Raw genomic sequence first — 16,949 nt, 5'->3', positions numbered from 1 at the left:
GTTTAAACAGTTTTTGTATCCAGGTTCAGTTGGTTTTGGTTTTTATTTTTATCTTGTAGTAATTTTAATGGATTTCTCAACTATGTGGTTTTATACTTTTTATCAAATTTGTTAGCCTTTTTTCCAGTTTTAATTTTTACTTTTTCTGTTTGCCTTACTTCCCCCATGATTTTGTTAGTTATTTTTATTTATTTATTTGTTATGATTACAGATAATTTTAAAATTAACTCTTGGGTAAGAAGTGGTTTTTAAACATTTTCACTTTTACATCAAATTAGATATTGATTACATGTATTGTAAAATAAAGCAGATCTTCCCACTTCACAACTAATGTTAGATTTAACAGTCTCTTCACTGACTCTTTGTACTGAGAAAGGGTAATTTCATTTTCCCCCTCATTCTTAAGACTAACAAGAGTCTTTTGATAGGTACGCTTTAGTACCAAGGAGCTCTTCTTTATTTACTTCTACGTTTTTTCTCAGCAATGCTAATTTGGAGAAGTGTTTCCAGGATATTTTTTTCTGAGGAGGTATTTTTCCATATATATTCGTCGATGTCTATTTCAGTCTTATTTTTTTCCCATTCTTCAGCTTTCCAAGATTCATGGTATGATACTGTCAGTAGATACAGTGCATAATCATAGTTCTGTCTCTTTAAAGGGCATCTATCTGTTTTGATGGTGAGTACATCCCTAGTCTTGCAGTATCGTTCTCCTACAAGTTTAATCAATTTCTTCTTTGCCTGATTATCTAAATTCAAACTAGAAAGTTTCACCCTTAAGGTTACTCCTTGTGCTTTGGGGTTTTGAACAGATGGTCCTGATGAAACATAATCAGCAGTGTCAATTTCAATTGGAAAATGCTTCGCACATTTCACATCACTGTATAGTGCCGCTGGCCACTCGGTGCAGAAATCTTGTTTCAAGAGTAAGGTTACTATTCCTGTTTTAGGATCTCTGTATTTTCTCCAATTTTTTTTTTTTTTGTACTGGGAATCGAACTTGGGACCTTGCGCTTTCGAGGCAGGCGCTGAGCTAAATCCCCAGTCCTCTCCATTTTTTTTTTTTTGAATGAAAGTTCCTCCTTTAAGAGCTTGGCAGTGCTTTCTAATTGCTACAGGAGTCAAACGAAGAAAATCAGGGATCTTTAGAAGTTCTAGATTTCCTTCCTTTGCCATAGGAATGCCCTTTTTCACTGGATAACCCATCCGAACAGGGAGAGGCACTGCAGAGGGCTTAAAGGGCACTGCAACAGGGTATACACTAGGCCAGTCCTGGTCAACAGCCATTTTCTCTGTTCTAGGAGGTAGTGCCTGTCTTCTCATTTGCCTTTCACTTTTGGATGTTCTTTCTCCTGTATGCAGGCTAGGTCTCCGAGTGTAAGTGGCTGGTCACGGCAGTGGAGAAGGCCGGCAAAATGAACCGCCACGGGAACATGGCGACCACCATGGCTGTAAGAACGGCAAGCCGGAAGGAACAAGCCAATTTTGTTAGTTATTGCAGTGACATTTTTGTTAGGATGGTTGCGCTGGTCTCACTGTTCACTCTGCTCCTTTCTGTAACTTTTTGTTGTTGTTGTTGTCATTTGTTTTGTTTTTTTTTTCTTTTGCTTTGTGTTGGACAGTTTCTATTGGTCATCTTTGACTTCACTAAGTTTTCTACCTTAGTGAGTAATTATCCATCCATATCATGAATTTTTGGCTTCATCTCAGACCTTATAGCATTTATCTTATGAGTTTAATATGTAATATATCATTTAGGCTCTATTTAACCACTTGAAAATATAGAAACCAGTTATAGTAAGTTTTTGTATGCTTTTCTGATAACACTAACATTTATGACAATTTTGGGTCACATTCTATATAGATTCATTTTTTTCCTTACTATATGCTACATTTCCCCATTTTTTTGGATCTGGAAACTTTTGGTTGGATATGAGCCATTTTGAATTTTACTTTGTTGGCTGCTAGATATTCTTGTATTCCTGTAAATATTATTGATAATTTTTTTAGTATGTACTTCAGTTACTAGAAAACAATTTGATCCTTTCATGTCTCAAGACTTATATGTAGTAGAGGTTTTTAAGATGTTAGTAACCAAGAAGTGTTCGGTTTAGGCCAAATTATTCCCTACCCCCAAGACAACATCATCTCTTTATTTTACCCACTGCCCCCTGAATCATGGGGATTCTTTGTGGGAATGGGAATTATTGAATTATTCTTGCATCATTGTAAGCAATGGGCATTTCAAATCTTTTGGATTCAGATAATACACACAAAGGCATGCACTGAGTGGCTCTCTGGTGGGCATTCATTAATTTCAAGGAAGATTCTGCAAACCTGTGTGCATTTATCAATGGGCAAAGCCCTCCTCTGCAGTTCTTTATCTTGGAAAAGCTCTCTGCCTTGATCTACCCATACATGCAATCCATTCCTCGTCTCAGAGAGTTTGACTTTTGTAATAGCCCAGAAACTCTCTTCAGACAGCTGTAATTCGGGCTGACCATAGAGAGCATAGTCATTATTTCCATTCTCCAATACCACTGTTTATTTTGCCTATGTACACTCTCTTTGGATTCTAATTCACTCTCTCTTCTACTTAGCAATTTTTTGTGTTTCGAGTGAGACAGTAAATTCCAGTCTGTGTTACTCTCTCTTGACTAAAAGTGACAGCTTTTGTTCCACATGTTCAGAAATCAAAAAACTCCTATGCAGTGATATCATCAGTTGTGTTGTACAATTGACAAAAACCTAAAAAGCAGAGAGGCCAAGGTTTGTGTCTTCACAGTCAGAAATCTTAAATGTAAGAGAGCAAAGACTTAAAAATTAGTTCCATGGACTGCCAAATTCTTTGTACTTTCTTCCTAGGAAGACTATTAAAGTGGATTTGACAGAACAGTGACCGTGATATCTGCTTCCTGTGACAACGCAGTAGCACAATCATTCTCTACTTGAACACCTTACACTTTATGCTTCAACTCAGATGACATTGCCTCTAGCCAGGTTAAAAGAGGCTCCCTGCTCATGCAGCACTTTGAAAAGTGCTCTAACATTTTTGTTATCATGGCTGTCTTTACCCTTAGTGTGTAACTTAATTTAGGCTATGGGCTACAAATTTTTTTATTTTATCTCTCTGTACTGGTCACAAAGCACAATGTCTGGCACATGGCAGGAAAAGTCTGTGTGTATAGCACTGAACTGACTTGAGACTTTCTCAAAGCTAAAGCCTGTCTTACTAATGACCTGGAGGGTGCACTGCAGAGTAAATTTACAAGTTAAATCACTGTGTGAATCCCAAACCTAAAGAATATTGTTTAATTATGTGTTATTGTTTTAACTTTCCCACTAGTTGAAATAATTGAGAAGTGTAAATAAAATAGATTAGATTTGCAATTTGAAGGAAGTAGGTTTTCAGGGAGACCATCTTTGAAGATGTGGGTGACATGCTAAGCTATAATGGATCATTTAGGTCTGTGTTACTACAAACAAACACAAGCTTTTATAGAGAAACTCATGTGAAGATCTGCTAGGCACTTTCAGAGGCACACACTTTAGGGAACGCAGTGGGCCAGCAGGAAGTCCTCTGCAATTTGACCTTGTACAGTCCCAGGTTTGATTATTTTCCTCCACAAATCCACACAAACTAGTCTTTCTCAGATGGCTTGACTTCCTGATGTTCCTCTTGTTTAAAAAGAGAATAAGAACAGTATCACCATATGGGCATGTGATGAGGGTTACATGAGAGGGAAGTAATAGAAGACCACTGACAAGATATGGCAGACCCAGTTTCCTGACCAATGTGAATTTGTTTCTAGTAAGGAGCTGTCAGTGAGGAACAGTTAGACACAAGCCATAAATACTGAGGTGAGATTATGGGACAGATGCTTACTAATATAATCCAGGTGGACATAGCATATAGCAGAAATGTATGAAGATCAGGCTTGTGATTCTCTTTACTAGATATCTCATCTACAAACCCAGTGATCATAGAAAAGGACATCTGTATTGGAAGTTGTCTGAAGGACAAATAGCCTTGATCATGTAAAGTCTTTGTGTTTGGGGGATTATGTTCTTCAGTGACTAATAAAGACAAAATTCTAGTGTATAACATAGCATATGGCTCAATACATGATAGGTATAATTATTGGCTCAAAGACATGATAACCGAGTTGTAATTCTAGCTCTAATTGTATGAAGCCATATGCAAGATAATTTATTGGATGTACATATGCTGAGAGTGTTGGATTAAAATATCTCTAAGGTCCTTTAATGTTGTTTTTAAGATTATCTTCTCATTACGTATGACACATAAACTACTCCAAAATAAATGCAAATGCTACAAATTGTGTTACATCTCTCTCTGGCTGGTATGGACATATGAAAATAAGCACACACTATGGATATTATATATGATCAAAATAATCTATTTGCAATAGTGCACATCATAACTGATGAGAGAGCAAAAGTGGAACAAGTTGAGAGACTGCTGGATGATGCTGTTTACTTATTTGTCTTGACCATGAGACAACAACTACTCACAGAAGTGTATCCAAAATTTAGCAGTGTTCCAAAATGGGACTAAAGAAATCAGCTTTCAGGACTCAAGCCCACATATCTTAGGACAAATCCCAGGACTATTAGTTTAGTAAGACAGTGGTGCACAGTTCCAATCAATCATGAGGTTGAAGCTGGTGATCAAAGCAAATATGATCAAAATTCCCTGCCATCAGTGATTCCTTTAGAAGTGAATTGATCATGAAGAGCTAAGAGAAATGTTAGTGTTTAAAATTCCTAAAGTGTATAAGTTCTAGAAAACACACAGATTCATGATCTAGAGAGAAGGTCAGTGGATAGAATGTTATAGAAATGAAGATCAAGAGAACATTGTTATAAACTGAGTTGACCACAAGGATAAGGGCATTCCAATGGCAAGAGTGAAGAGCAAATCGGTGCAGTGACCTGATATTAAAGAAGGTGAGACTATGACCAAAAAAATCAATACATGGCAAAACACAAGTTAGATTGAGTGTGGTAGAAATTTGTGATTTACATGTCTAAAAAAGGAAAAGGCTTTTGAAAGAGAGACTTTCAAGACTGAAATAGGAAGACTGTGGAAATGGGTTGTATGTTCTACCCTTGTGGCATATTAGTCTGCAGGGGAAGCAGGTCAGTAGAGGCAAGAAAGGGGATGTGCATAGACTGGATTAAGCCTGTGTGTCTGCAAGGAGACTGGGATTTTTCTACATAAATGTATGACAAATAAAACATAGGTCTTTATCTTCTTCATTTTCTTATTACAAAGCCACTTCCCTACACCTCAGCTTCTCCACTATTTTGACAAAATGAAATGTTTAAACTTGAAAAATACCAGTTCTTTAAGTTCTAGTGTTTTCAATTCCTTAATTTTCAAGTATCGACTCTTTTTCTGAATGTACTAAGACATTCAGGCTTGGCACAGACTGTCCAAGTGACAACTGAACTCACATGAACCACAAACATTCTAGGTGGCAGTTGAGCAGGAGAAAGTGCACAAATAATGTACTTAGAGATGAAAGAGCAGGAACACAATGCAGTCTGCTTTGTCAATAATCCATCGGTAAGAAGGCACAGTAGATTATGGATGCATAAGTGAACTATTTGGTTTAATTAAATGTAAAATATTCTACTCCCCCAAGAATGTTTTGTGCACATAATCTGATCATTTTATAATTTTCATTACTTGTGATTATATCTCTCAATAAAATTTCTTGTGATGAATTTTTACGAACAGGAGCCTTCACTAAATCCATCTTACATTAAATCTCAGATGACAAGGAGAAAGAATCTTTTTAAAGGTTCTATAAGTGGGTTAGATGTTGAGGTGCAAGGCAAAGAATAATTTGTGGGGTTAAAAAATCATAAGAATCAAAACCTAGAAACTAATGTAATATCAAAATGGATCTTGGCTAAATTGCCAATCAAATCATTAAATATTTTTGAACATTGATGCAAGCTCTGCTAGGTATATAGTCTGCTCAAAGGTTTAAATTTCATTGTAAAATTAATTGTTATATAAATCAGTTAATCAAGGAGAATCCATACTTTGGAGCAAAATATTACAGAAAAGAAAACAGTAGGACAGTTCTATAATTATGTTATTACTGGCTTAAGATAAATCACATGTACTTTTTTATTTGAAATTAATGAGATTTTCCTATTAGTAAGTGGACTAGGGTAATAAGACTAGGCTAAAAAAGTAATGTAAAATGAGAGAGACCTAATATGCTAATATTGAGGAAATAATAAAATATATGTATTTAAATGAAAGCACTAAGTTGCAAAATTGTTTGAATCATGTCCTCTTATTTCTATGTGTGTGTGGTTGGGTGGAAATTTCTTTGCTTTTTTTTTTTTTGGTACCGGGGATCGAACTCCAGTCCTTGCGCTTGCGCAGCAGGCGGCAAAACCACTGAGCTAAATCTTCGGCCCGGGTGGAAATTTTACACCCACTAAAATTTTAACTTTCCGTTTTTTGTTTTTTTTTCCTAACTTATCTGCTAAGAATCACACACAATGTTCTGGATAAAGTAGCCTCAGGACTCATGATACTTTGGGTTTTTATTGTTCTTAGATAAATGGTCTAATTCTTAGAAAAATCAAAATGTAAACCAAGCATCATTTCACTCAAGACTGTGAAATATGCAATTCTTTTCAGTAGCAGAGTTTGAACACAAGCCCTTTGTGCTTAGATATAACCCCAGCCCCCATTTTTAAAATTTGAAATAAGATCTCCTTAATTTGCTAATTTTCCTAGGCTGAACTCAAACTTCTAATCCTCCTGCATCATTCTCCCCAAGTTCTAACAATGTACAATTCCAGCAGGAATCTGCCATTATAATTGTCCAGAAAACTCTGTCATATCACCATGGACATTCTAGAGGTTCTCTGACCATTTTTTCCAGTTTGGCTATGTGGAAGGAAAAACAGCAAAGGAATATGAGAAAATGAAAAAAAGGAAACAAAGGCTTTGTAAATAGGGAGGGGTGAAGGGGGTTAAGGGAGCGCAGGGGAATGGGGAAAAAATAAGAACCAAGATACATCATGTAAAGGTACAAGTTCCCAATGATGAATGTAACTGTATTGTATATCTAAAATGTACCAAAAAACTTAATGAAAAAAAGTTTTCCTGACGTGCTGAAAGAAAACACAAGGATTGTCGTTTGTATGATACTGATAACGGGAAATACTTAAGAGACTTGCAGGGTTTACCTGTGTAATTTTAACCACTGATTCCTCTTGTATTCCTGTGTTTGTTTGCTTACTCAGGATACAGACCTGAAACCCACACTGTCAAGTGGTTTCCCTTTGGCATGTTGTAAACACACTTAGTTGCTCTAAAACCCTACCCTTGTCCTTCCTACTGTAATGTGAACTTTCTGTCTCTTCTTCCCAAGCCAGAATTCTGGTTCTACTGTGGCAATTACAGAAATTTTTGAAGGAATGCTTTGAAAAGAAGAATCCCATCCTTCTTGCATCCTAAATTGGAAATGGTCTTCCTTTTGAGCCAAATGTGGATAACCTGAATTTTCTGAGGAACTCTATCAGCAGCCCTACTGCAGCTCTGCCTCTGGCCAGACCACTCTTATCTCTTCATATCCAACACCTATAAGCAAGAAAATTCCTAAGCATGTTACTGACATGTAAATAATTCTCCACAAATTCTTTCCAAGTCACTGGACTTGAAAGTGTTAGAACCTAAGGTAATTAAATATTTAATAGTTAAACATACTTTAAAATTGTTTCTCCTTTAATTCCATAAATGCTAATACACAGTTTGATGATTTTAGAAATACAAGTATAAAACGTCAAATTTCCCTATTTTTACTTTGGATTATCATTTAAATTTGTAAGTATTTTTTTCTAAAATATTATATACTGCTAACTTTAACATAACTTAAATAATGTATACTTTTATTATATTTAAATTAGTTCCCAATCTAGGTCTCCATTTACTCTCTATATTTGTTAGCTTATGTTGCCAGAGCATCAAGGATAGTGATTGAAAAAAACATAAATTTAACTATTTCACAAGTTTTAAGGCCCATTATTTGAAATCAAGCTGCAGCAGGATTGGTTCCTTCTGGAAGCTTAGAAGAAGAAACCATCCCACAACTTTCAACTTCTGTTGGTTTCTACCAATTCTTGCCGTTATTTGGCTGGTAGAGGAGTTAGTTAAATTTCTGCCTCCATGTGCACACTGTGTCTGTGTACACCCACCTGTCATTTTTGAGGACACTTACTTAGGAGTTAGAACCCCCCCCCCCCAATCAAGTGTGATCTCATCTTGAACCTCACTGATGAACTCCGTGAAGAAGCTGCGTAAGTTCCAGTTATGGTGACCCCATTAAGCCTCTTATGTTCAGAAAGTGATAGGATTATGGGGCACTATAGCTGGTTTACTTTTAGGAGGTGGGTTCTGGTCAAAAGAGGAGGGTTAATGTGGGTGTAGCCAGGGAGGTTATGTCTTCTTTTGAGGCTACTCCCTTTTCTCTCTGCTTCCTGGCTGCCATGATGTGAGTAGCTTTCCTCTGGCAGAACCTTCCACCATGCCTTCCTACCTTGGAGCCAGCTGTCTATGAACTAAAAGTGTGATTCAAAATAAACTTCTTCTTTAAATTGCAGATGTTGGGTATTTTGTCTCAGTATTGAGGAAAGTAACTAAGACAGTTTTCCAGTAGACATCAACTATGGCGAGAAACCATTCAACCCATTACGTTCAACTTTAACCACCCTCACAAATTCATTTCTGTCACATAAGCAAAATACATTTAACCCATTCTTATATCTTCTGAATCTTAACTCTAAATCCAAAGTAAAAGACCTGGAGCTCACTGTATGGTCCCATTGGAGTCTATATCAGGAACCCAAAGGGTCTACTTTGGAAAACTGAAGAATCTGTGCTGGAAATCAGGAGACAGGCATCCAAAGGCAATGGGGAAGACTGCAGCTTCTCCAGATAAACAGAAGGGACATTTCCTTCTCCTTTCCCTTTTTATTCCATCCAGGATACATAATTATTGGTTGGTGCCACTCATTCCCAGAATAGGTCTCTCTTCAGTAAACCTGCCACCCACACTCAGAACTCGGCTGAGCCAATCAGCTGGATGCTTCAAGCTGACATCACAGTTTATCACAGGCTGCTTCTTCAATTTATTTTTTCCTTCACTTTTAAAAATAAGCATCAAAGATAACTAAGACTGTACAGCACTGCATGAAATCTTACTACTCAAATTCATCACTGACAATTTCTACCTCCTACCCAACAGTAGAAGACAAATCAGTCATGTTTTTTGTCACTTTATTATAAGGATCATCTTTCTTCTTTCCAATTATATGCTACTAATTTCATTCTGAGACCTCAGAAAAGCATTTTTAATGCTTATTTCTACTAACATTATATTCATATGACATATTTTTTCTTTACTGTGCTCTTCCCTTCCTTCTGTGATCTCCCCGGAAACTTCTGTAATGTTCATTTTTCTACCAACAGTGCCATTAAGGAAATCTAGGGGTTTTTTTCTGTCATGATTTTAAACATTCTTTGAGCCTCTGCCCAATACACAATTCCAAAGACATGTCCAGAATTTTTGAATTTATTAAAAAAATTTCTTGCCAATACCAAAATATGTATTAGTATCATAGCAACACCACACTAAACTACCACGATCTTAGTTTTAAATTTCTTATCTCACAGTTCTGGAAACCAGAAGTTCAAAGTGAGTATTGGTTCCTTCTAGAGACTTGGAGGAGAAATCATTCCCATTCTTGCCTCCAGCCCTGTGTGCATGGGCTCCTCAGCAATGCTTGGCTTTAGACACATTCCTATGTTCTCTGCCTCCAAGGTACAGCCTTCTCTTTTGTGTCATCTTCCCTTTCTAATGAGGACACTCATGCAATTCAGGACTCCTCCTAACCCAACAGGGCCTCATCTTGGTTGTTACTTTAATTACATTGACAGAGATCTGATTTTCTAATAAAATCATAGTCTGAAGTTCAAGGTGGAAGTGAACAGTTTTGGGGACCATGCCAAACTTCTTACAGGTAAATGTGTGAACAATTTTATGTGTGTAAAATGAGTAGTTTTTATAGTAGAGTACTATAGTAAATTTTCTTCTTGAAATAACAAATCTGTGTTATAGTTTGAGTGATTTAATGCCTGAAAATGAAAAGGAAATTTAAAATTTTACTTTGAGAGTTGTTTAGAGTGTTCATCTATATATGGAAGTAAGTATTAGCTATTACAATGCACCTATAAGAATGAAAACAGCTGGAGGGTATCACTAACACTGTCATACTAATTGGACATAATAATAACCTATACAATTGAAAGGACATCATGAGTGAGAATTTTATAATTTATTTATTTATTTATTTTGAGATGAGGTCTCACTATGAAGTTCAGACTGGCCTAGAACTTACAGCAATCCTCCTGCCTCAGCCTCCCAGGTGTTGGGATCACAGGCATGTGCCACTGCACCTGGCAGAATTTCAGATGTAATCAGCCTCCTAAAGTATTGAAATGCAAACAGGAACTAAATAGCAAATATTAATCAAAAAACACCAATGAGTCTTGAGAAGTTTTTTGAAGAAATTATCTAGATCTGATAAAGTTATTCTGGATCTATTCTAGATCTGATAAAGTTTCTGCAATCATTTACATAAGAAAAATGCTTACTGTGTCTGAGGAGGTTGACCCTCATTTATAAGAGTCACAATTTTCAAAATTTTATGATAGCTACATAATAAGACAACCATGTTAATTCTATTAGGTCTTTTCATTTTTTACTATTTCTGTATTGAAAAATTGAGAATCTGCAATGACAAAGAGCAATAAGGGCCCCGAATGCAACTCTCCATTTGAAATGACCCTTTCTAAACAAGAGCCTCTTCCCTGGTAAGATATGCAATAAATATACTCATTTTTACATTAAGATATAAACTATGTACAAAAATATTGGAGGATGTATCCAGCTCTACAACAAGAGGGCTTTAATTTCAGGGAAATGCATGAGTGGCTTCTGTAGAAATGTATCAACAGGGCACATTAAAGAAAACTGGGGTGGAGCAGCCCAGGCTGTAGGGGGCACAGATAACGGGGTCCAGAGGTCTTGTTAGACCTGGCCTTACTGCTTATCTTTGGAACTGAGCTTTTTGCACACAGATACTCAGTCCTTACTGACCTTGCGAAATGGCCAAACTATAACTTCTGGTCTGAATTTCACTAGCATTTTTTTTAACAGTTTGTGAAATCGTTGCCCTCTGCTTCCTGAGACTACTCAGCCCCTTTTTTACACAATGTTTTGACCTCTACCACACCAATCAAAAGACTTGACACATCAGAGATGTAATTTGTAAACCTCCATGTAGATTAAACTGTGAAAACAGACACTGTCTTAAAAAACCTGGGAACAGTTTCAGGTTTGCTTAGTGTCTCCAGGATTATAATCCTAATAAACTCTAAATAAAAGTTATTTTTTCCTTACTAGATTTTCTCTCTGTCTATGGCATCCATTAGCTACAGATAGCTACTTACATTTAAGTTAATTAAATTAAATAAACTTAAAAAAGGAATTCTTTTTTCATGGTGATTACATTTCACAACTCTATGGCCACACATGGCTAGTAGCTTCCATTTGGACAGTGAAGATATAGAATGTTTTCATTACAATTGAATGTCCTATTGAATAGCACTGCTTTAGAGAATTTAATAATTCATGCTGCTAACATATATAGATGTATGCCTTCACATACATTATAAGTTAACATGCTTTATATGGTAATAAAGAGATACCAGCTAGCCAACAATGAAATGTGATAGCAATCAGTCCACTCTGTTCTATGGCCACTTGGTTGCAACACAATCGTGTTTTTGAATTGAAAACTACCTCACTGAGAATACATGAATAGCCAAGTAGCCCCCTGAAACTTGATGACAAAATACAAGAACTATAGTTCAGTTAAAGCTCTAGTCCTACATTTGAGAAAAGAGTGAGATAGCCTATTCTATCATTGGAAATATACACATAGATAAAAAACTGATACACTCATCAGAGTAATGAATGGGATTTGTTGTTATCTTGCTGACTATATCATTTTAAGCTTAAATTTCTCAAACAGTTCCCAGATTACCTTGAAAATGCAAGAGACAATTGTCCTGAACACTGTTTTTTTACTCACGGTATAGTAAAGATTCTCTCTTGATGGATTACATTTTTCCTGCATTAATTTTAGAATATAAGCAATTTTTACCACACATAATTCCAAATTTATTTCTGTTTATAAGTCAGTGTATGACATTTTTTTTCTACACTTACATTTTTATCTGGGGATCTTTATCTGAGCTCTGCTATGCAAATTTAGGCTACCATTTGGCCTCTCTGAATTTCAGTTCTATTATCTAAAACACGATAATGAAACACTCCCTGCTTGATATTAGATAATGAAATAAAATGAAGCTAAATATAAGAAGATTGCATAATGCTCACTAGGCGTAGACCAGATGCTGGGCTAGGTATTGCAGATGTACTATCAGATTTAATCCACCCAAATCTTTCTGCATGAAGTTTCATTATTTGATGGAGAATTCAGTATCCTCTGGCTTAGAGGAGTGACAGGACTTACCCTGGAGCATAAAAAACTGAAAGAGTGTCCCAGAGTCTGGTTAGGATTCAGTGGATATTATCTGATTTCAGAGTATGTAATGCCAATGGTTCTGAATATATAAATAAAAATGCTTGCAAACAATTAAACTCATGCAGACTATTGATACTGGGGAAGATTAGAAATATTACATCTAGGAATATTATTTACCTCACCCCTCCTCACCACTTGTCCTTGGAAATACACCTATTTTTTCATAACAGTCAACTGCAGTACCCTGGTTTTTCAGATGTTCATCTTTATATTCGGATACACCTACACATGACCTGACTTCCCACATGCTGTGCTCCAGACGACAGAGCATTTAGATGATTCATATGTGTTACTTACAGTATTTACCTCTTTTATCACTCTAAATGTTTAGAGTTTTCCTTTTCTTTTCATTCATTACATTTATTGGTACAGTTTAGATACACAATATGATGACATTCATCATTGGGAATTTGTACCTTTTCATGATATAACTTGATTCTTATTCTTTTCCCTGTGCCCCGTCCTCCCTTCAACCCCTCCCCAGAGACTTTGTTTCCATTTTTTTCCTTTTTTCGTATTTATTCCTTTGCCTTCTTTCCTTTACCCTAATGAAGTACTACTCAGCCATAAAGAACAAGAAACTAGAGTCATTTATAGCTAAATGGATGCACATTGAGGCCATCCTATTAAGTGAAATAAATAGGACACACATGTGTAAATACCAAATCGTTTCTCTTGTGTGAGAAACTGAAAATGTAAATAAGGATCAACACGTATAATAGATAATATGAAATAGGAAGAAAAGGTCCAAAGGGGAAGGTTAAAGATTTTCTTTTATTCCTTTTGGATGGTGAAGAGTGTAGCTATTGTATAAGCAGGTGAGATGTTACTATCATTTCTTTTGACTGCTTTATGACTTTCCCAAGGTTCTTATTAGTAAAGTTCTGAAGATTGGAATATGTTTTCTCACCTTTATTTCCTGTGCACTTCTACTGAACATAAACAGTTTATAACTTATAAGAATAAAAATACCGGGGGCCGGGGATTTAGCTCAGTGGTTTCGCCGCCTGCTGCACAAGCACCAGGACCTGAGTTCGATCCCCGGTACCAAAAAAAAAAAAAAAAAGAAGAATAAAAATACCCCAATGGTTACAATGAAAGCACTTTGCTAAATTGACGCACTTCTCTATCCTGAGACTGTCCTGTTCATGTTCTCTCTGTATCACAGATTCCAAACTCTCCTGACGGGGTTCACAAGCCCCAAATGTCCTCCAAACTTCAGTATAGGGTTAACAGTTCATAGTATATGTAACTCTTTTTATTTAACCCATCACTATGTCCACATTACTCAGAATGAGAATCCTCTGAGTAGGTTTAGAGGACCTTTTGAACTCACACCACCTGAGGAAAAAAAACTCATGAGCAGATTTATACATTCATTAGAGCAAGGCTTTATTTTCAGAGGACTTGTGCAGCAGCACAGTGACAAGGTTGAATACAGCAGAGGGTCCCCTTTTGACTGTCCAGGAAGTGTGAGGGGAAGTGCTTATATAGCAGCAGCAAGCCTGTGATTGCTTGAAGTAGGTGAGGTGTCTGGAACAGCCCAGCTCTCCTGTTGGCAAGCCAGCTGTTTGATTTGACAGCTGTGGTTTCTGTATGAGAAATGGTGGGGGCAAAACTGGGGAAACTTCTAGAGGGCTGACTGTGTTTATCACAACTCCGCAGGGTCTGTGGAAGTGGGGATGTTAAAAATGGGTCCAGCTGTCTCCTTTATCTCAGTCACAAAGTTAGGGTGTCCCCTTCCCCTTCAAAGAGACAGAAGTATCTGGGATGGTGGGGGTGGCAGGGAACACTGCAGCTGATAGCCAAGCTGCACCCCTTCTCTGGCTGCCTGGAAGGACGTGGTGCTTAACTATTCAGGAAGACAGGAAGGCAAGTTGTTGTCCCAGTCCATTCTGGAGGGAACAGGGAAGCAAACAGAAGCAAAGTGCAGGACTGCTATTGACTAAACCATGCCCCCTGCCCCACAAGAAAAGGGGAGCAAGGTAATCCTCCTCTTCACAGTCCCACGTCCCTCTTGTGAACACAGCCACTTAATGTTCTCAGAAATTATGACTCGTCACCATGGAACAAAAATATGGCTGGAAAGTGAGGAGCTGCATATCATTAAATGGCAGTAAATTAAAGTGAAGCATGCTGTTATTTCTCCCATTTTAAAAGTAAGAAAATTGAAAAACTTATAAAAATTTTATAAGAAGATCAGCCAAGAGTGGTGGCACATGCCTAATAATCCAAGCACTCTGGGAGGCTGGGACAGGTGGATTTCAAGTTTTAGTCCCACGAGGGCAATTTAGCAACTCAGTGAGTCCCTGACTCAAAACAAAAATTTTAAAGGGCTGAGGATGTAACTTAGAATGAAGACTTTGAGCTCAACCCCCAGTTCTGGAGAAATAAAACAAAAAAAGAAAGAAAACTGAAGCTCAGAGAGGTTAAATAACTTCTCCAAAATCTTTCATTTAACAGTTTTTATATCTAGGATTCAAATTAATATCTATGTATGTTCAACAACTGCCTGACAATGACATGCAAATAAGTCACCAATAGATATCTGTCAATGTTAGAAAAGTCAAGACATTGAGAAATGCAAAATCACTACATTTGGCACATCTTCATAGAAATTACCAGCCTGTAGCCTTTTCCATTCATTTCCTAACAAAACTAAAGGTGTCATTATGGTTTAAATAATGAGACCTGTCACTAATTCCCATTTTTGATTGTATTTCTCCTTTGTGTCCATATTTTATTCAATTTTCTAAATAGCGTGTCTATAGAAAGAAAAAAATTTGACGTAAGGTTCTGGTTCTTTTGACAGTTATATCACTCAGAGTATGTGAATTAATCACTAGACATGTTCATATTTTATTTTCTAGTAAGCACTCTGTATGAATTTGTAAGCATAAGATAGCACTTATGCTTAAAATCAAATCTAGTAGATTTAAGATTACAATAAAATAGTAAACTGAGCATGAAGGTCAGTTGGCCAGACTTGGCTTATTTTATCTGGACCACTGGATGTAAACCTGGGGCCATGTTCATAACGTGTGTTACATTATGTTTGAATTTAACCATTTCATCTTTTATTCTGCCAAAAAACTTGTTTATCGCATTACAGTAACTATTTTTAATTTTGTTAAATTTAATTTCATTTACTTTACCCATATAGTAAAATTGTACTTATGGCATATTACTAACCTTTAGGAGTTTTGTTTCATTAATTTACAAATGAATTCATCTTGGTTATGTCATTAGGGGTAGATGGCTAGACTGAAACACAAGTTTCTCTTCTCAAATCACTATTAAGTCTTCTGTAAAAGCTTTACTGATTTCAGTAAATTATTATAAAACATTGGTCATCTAAGAAGAGAAACATTCTAGAAAATTTAGTCAGTGGCTAGAACTGTCATAGAAATGAAAAGAAAAATCTTATTTAATTTAATCATAATCTCTTTTCTTTTATCCCAATTAGTTTTTTCATATTGCAAAGATTACACAGTAAAGGGCATAACTTTCTTCCAGTTACCAATTTCTAAAACACTGCATTAGTTAAACTCAAGTGAAAATTTATTCTTAAAAGCTAAAAGGCTTTTGCTTGGGAAATTGAGGCTGCAAATGATTTAAGCTAGGTCAATAAGCAAATAAAGAAATGTTTATTAGTCTCAATTTTTATTGTTCCTGGGGAGCTCTCAATTTTTGAACAAAACTCCACAAATGAATGATTTTACTATTGCTTTCAAGCTTCCAAAATATTATTTATTTCCTTTCATTTTTACATGTTTTGGAATCTTCTCTCCCTTTGATTCTTGTTTCTCTGCCCCTCTCTTCCCCTGTCCATTAACTCTTTTTCCTGTTTTCTGGTTTTGAGTGTTGCCCCCATACAATTCCTTTCCATGGTTTTTAGGCCAGTCTCCAACCTCACAACCTTTTGATACAGAATTAAAAGGCCTTTAAATCATTTTTTTTGTAGTTTGCAATCCATCTCTTTGCTTCATTCAAATTGAGCTATTCCTGGTCCTAGTCAATGAGTTATACATCTGTATTTTAGGAAAATTGTTCAGTATGGGTATTGGGATTCTGTAGATGCCAGAAAATAGATGGGAAGAGACATAATATCTTTAAATGAGTGATTTCAGGAGGGAAGAGGAAATGGGTGCATCTTGAGACTATAAGGTCAAGTAAAATTAATCAGACATATAGGTTTACATTATGCATGCTTTGTTTTA

General features: G+C 36.3%; 1 pseudogene; it reads right to left on the bottom strand.

The window, feature by feature from the left end:
• Nucleotides 1-265: 265 nt before the first annotated feature.
• LOC101697162 (small ribosomal subunit protein mS35 pseudogene) lies at nucleotides 266-1,287 on the bottom strand (annotated as a pseudogene).
• Between the last annotated feature and the right edge of the window lie 15,662 nt (nucleotides 1,288-16,949).

This window comes from Heterocephalus glaber, unplaced genomic scaffold (genome assembly GCF_053883595.1).
Source record: "Heterocephalus glaber isolate CG9 unplaced genomic scaffold, H.glaber_assembly_v1.0 deba00000347, whole genome shotgun sequence".
Taxonomy (NCBI): domain Eukaryota; kingdom Metazoa; phylum Chordata; class Mammalia; order Rodentia; family Bathyergidae; genus Heterocephalus; species Heterocephalus glaber.
This window is presented reverse-complemented; position numbering and strand designations above follow the sequence as displayed.